Source organism: Papilio polytes, unplaced genomic scaffold (genome assembly GCF_000836215.1).
Source record: "Papilio polytes unplaced genomic scaffold, Ppol_1.0 DF821122.1, whole genome shotgun sequence".
Taxonomy (NCBI): domain Eukaryota; kingdom Metazoa; phylum Arthropoda; class Insecta; order Lepidoptera; family Papilionidae; genus Papilio; species Papilio polytes.
Genome location: NW_013528082.1, coordinates 326,815 through 331,517, shown reverse-complemented (window position 1 = coordinate 331,517; position 4,703 = coordinate 326,815).

Here is a 4,703-nt window from a genome sequence, read left to right as displayed (position 1 = left end):
CATATATCTTTTATTTTTTCCTTATCCAGAACAGTCTAGAATAGCATTTCGACGTTTCGTCTAATGAATGTGGCACGGAGGCCTAATTTTTGTCCTTTCCCTTCCTTTTGTTATAAGGACTTTTGACACACTTGTAACTTGGTTGTTGTTAAAAAACAGAAGAATGAAAGAACATCGTTAGATATACCAGAAATCGTTATGTTTCCAAAATATGTTATACATAGCAGTTTATAAATTTGACGTAGTTGAAATCTTATATTTTTTGGACGGTGTTCAATCATAATTACAATGCTATAAACTTGAAATTTAGAGTTTATTCAGCAGTTAGAAAATGAAAAATCTTTTGTACGGCTGAAAGGATCTCGATGTTAGGCATAGGTGTAGAGGACAGTCTGGAAGAACACATAGGCTATTTACTCGTTTTTTTAATTCCACGCGAACGGAGTCGCGGACGAAAGCTAGTATTAAATAATTCGTTAGTGGTTGTAAGTTTAGCATTGTACAGTTTTAACGTGAGGTGAGAGGGATAATTGACAGAGGGTTGGCGCATACATTTAGTTGAGTGATAATGGTGCTGTGTATTAAATCCATAATCCCTTTCTTATGTCAGTTATATTGATCAAACCTGTGTACCGACACAAAATCCATCAGCATGTTTATACACTTGCTGTTTCTTGCGACTTCGCCCCCGTGAATTAAAAAAAAACAAAAAACGTTACTGATAAAGTAGCTTTTTAATGGTGAAAAAATTTCAGTCTCGGATTTGAAATCGGCCAAGTAGTTTTTGAGTTTTTAGAATAGGTACAAAAAAGTACAAATCTTTCCTCTTCATAATATTAGTATAGATAAAGTTATTGGACAATACCGGTATAACTTTACTATTAACCATCCTGTACCAAGTTATGTTGCTCAAGTTAGTTTCCGACAACTTTAGTGTTACTTACGTAAATATGTTTTCACGTTGAAATAACCTTACCTACCTCGCCTCCATCTTCATTGCTTTTTTTTACCGACTTCCCAAAAGAAGGAGGTATTCAATTCGTCTGTATGTTTTTTTTTATATTTAACATCTTGCTGCTGAAAGAAAGAAACCTTACGGCCGAGGCCGTTTTTCGACGTTTTCGTTCTGTCCTTGTCCTCGAAACTTTGATATATTTTTTTTTATTTTGGCGGTTGCAATATTTTTTTTTAAAATAGCCATTTTTTTTTACAAAAAACAAACTCAAATCACAAGCCACTTTTTTCTTGTGTTACAATTTCTATTTCTTTCATTTAAAACGAGCAACCGCCATTTAAAAATATGCACTGACTCCTTCAAAAAATATCTTTTACAACCGCATTTCGCTTCTATTTTTTTTAAGCGGTCCAACGTTTTTTTTTTAAACCTTTTTATACAAGATTTACATCTAGGTCAGTAACACATCAAGCTAATTATCACTAAACATGTACAAACTCCTTAACTATAAAAAAATCAAATTTTATACATAACGGGTCTTACATAAAAACTAGCTTCACTTTTACAATAATCCACAAAACAACATTATTTGAATCGAAAGCTTGGCCTGTTTCAATGCATGACATCGACCCATCTTAACAATATTAAAAATAAAATAAAACAACTATAATATAGAATATCTTGGACAAACATGACAATAAAATGTAAAACAAAGAAATTATCTTGTATAGAAAAAGACCTCTTCACATGTGCGTATTATTTCAAAGTATTGAAACAGCCAGCGCTGAACACTGACAAATACTGATCGTATTTCTAACAGTTTTAACTGAAGTCGGACTGTTCAGTAATAACTGAATTCAAACTGTTCAGTTTTTACTGAACTTTCGAAGTGTTCAATCGAAAATTTCAAAGTGCTGTTTTATCTGAAGGACTGTTCAGTTAAAACTGTCAGAATAGAGTTTTTATATCGGGCTTCATGTGAGTAGGTCTTATCCATATTTCAATATTATTTAAGCACGCACACAATATGAAATTACAAGTATGAAAAATTACAAATTTCTTGAAACATGGGGATAAATAAGTTCTCATAATGCAGTAAAAACAACTAAATTTCAAATTTAAATGTTAATTTAAACGATATCTTGAAATATACGAATGATAAAAGTAATTCAAATTATCTAAATATTAATGTTTCTCTTTTCGTGTTATTGAAAACTTATTTATTTTGCTTCTTTATTATTTACATATAAAGTAAATGACATTTATATTTACGATTATAAAAATCGAATCAAAACGCTTTATAACTAGAATTTGCATTATTTCTTGCCAAAAATGTATTTATAATTTTGTACAATATAAAGTAGGTTTACACACTTCATTAAAAGCCTTACAAAGTATTCAACAAATTATACTGATTCCATTATTTTATTTTCCGTAACTTCAATATTACGAATAGTTTCTGCATTTTCTACATACATTGTTATGTATATATTTTGGTTAAATTTAGTTGTAAATCAAATCCAGATTTATTTGGTATAAAAATTGATTTAGCAGTCGTTTTAAGGTTTTTCAAACATATACATCTGAAAAGAAAACAACACAATGGAAATTATATAAACATATATCGACAAACAAAATTTATGTTAATTCGTAAAATTAAATATACGTTAAAAGTAATATTTTTGCTTCTAAACGCTTTCAGATTTCATGAGAAAAAAAGCTTTTTCAAGAAATTAGTCATTGCTCTATTTTCGTTTCACGTAACACGCGGTCGGGATTCGAACCTACCCTAAGTTGTTTGCCAACCATTGAACTATTTCTAAGTTTAAGTGCATTCTAAACTTGTAAAGGGTAAGTTATCTAAGTCAAATCAGTCGTATATCTAAAGTTATGATCAAATAACGAACGCCTCTTATATATTTGTACTTTTCAAGGTTCAAACAAGTCTTAAACCAGTTGGACAGAAATCTCACTCGTTTACCGACATTATTCACTAAAGCACTAGAATATTAAGATAAAAAGTATATTAGAAAATTTGCGATGCTAGTTTTCGCCCATTAGTCGAAATTGGACTTATATACATGTAGCTTCTGCATTTTATCTACACATTTGACACAAATTAAAGTTTCTTGTTAATTACGCGACTTACTTAAAAAGATGTACCTTTTCGCTAGACGTAATAATTACAATTCCTATACGACTCATGACATATTTTTGTTAGGGTCCATTCACACAAACCGGAATTTAAAGCAGAGCAGAATTTAACTTTAGTTTTTAAATAAAATTGATATTTACACTATCATAACAAGGTTTCAGTTTACATTTCTTTTTTACGTTTTTCTCTAGCTAAGACGTGCAAAGTTGAACTAAACATTAACTCTAACTGTATAAAGAATTTATATGCAATAAAAATCTACTCTGCTCCAGTGTGAATGGACCCTTAGTTGTATTTACTGACTCTTGTAACTACCGCACAATACTGTGTTTAGGTTTACGTAAATTTTAGTATGTATTCTATACTTTTGGATCAGCTAAAACTTTAACAAGCTTACAAATACCCGCGGTATAAAGTTAAACTTAAGAATACTGAGTATAAGCAAAAATTAGTTCAAATTTTGCTTATATTATACTTTATTCCTAAGTTTATCTTTATGTCGCGTTTATAAGGCTGATTTAATTACTTGACGCTTGTTGAGTGCAAATTTACCTTGTCTATTGACCTATAGCTGTGTAAAACTATATCAAATATTATATATAAGACTTATAAATATCAATAATATAGGTATAGTTCATTTCAAATTTCGACAACACAACAAACAAGTTGATGGTAATTTAGGTAAAATCGGTTTAAATACAAAATTAAAAGAAAAAACGCAAGTTTTCACTGCATGGAAAATTTATATAAATATCTGAGTCTAAAACAGTTTAAAATTTTACACAAATTAGGTCGAGAGTTGAAATAAACTACATCTATCTACTAAACATCGATGGCTCCTATGTAAACTATCGTATGTCAGATTTTCGCGATTTACACTTTGTTTATTTGTAAACTAACTTTATAAATACCGATATCTGTATATTGAAGATATTGTAGATTTTGTGTATCTTATAAGTTTTGTGTTGCAATTGCGTAAAAATACGATAATTACATAGAAGTCATCGGAACCTAGTTTCTTGTTTTGAATTATCACGAATACAACACGAGTTATTTTATTCGAAGGCACTTCAGCTATCGGAATTAGAGTTTGACAGTTGATTTTTGTATTTTATTTTAGAAGATTTAAGAATTAGAAAGAGATAGTGACAGATTTTCAAGTAGTAAACAAAATAAAGTTGAGATATAAATTAATATAATCAAAAATTTTAAATAGATAAATTAAATATTATACGTTAGCGGATTTTTTTTTTAATTTCAAATTTCAGTTTTATCTATTATGATGTAAAAAACTAACTTAGAAATTTTCAATTTCATGTAAATTAAATATATATAAAAAACGTTGTAAAATTGTATATATATTGCACTATATTTGTGATGTTTCTATTGTATTTCTTTTGCAGAAATAAACACAAAGCAGCGATCTCCTAATTTTAGTCCCTTTCCCTTTCCACCCTTTTCTTAAAAGGGACGTATGGGAGGGAAAAGTGGATTTGGCGGTGGAGGAGACGCGTAGGAAGGGGAAATACCCTCTTTATGTGCGTCACCTCCGTCAATTAAGGGTAAGCAACGCTGCAATTGCGGGTGTTTATG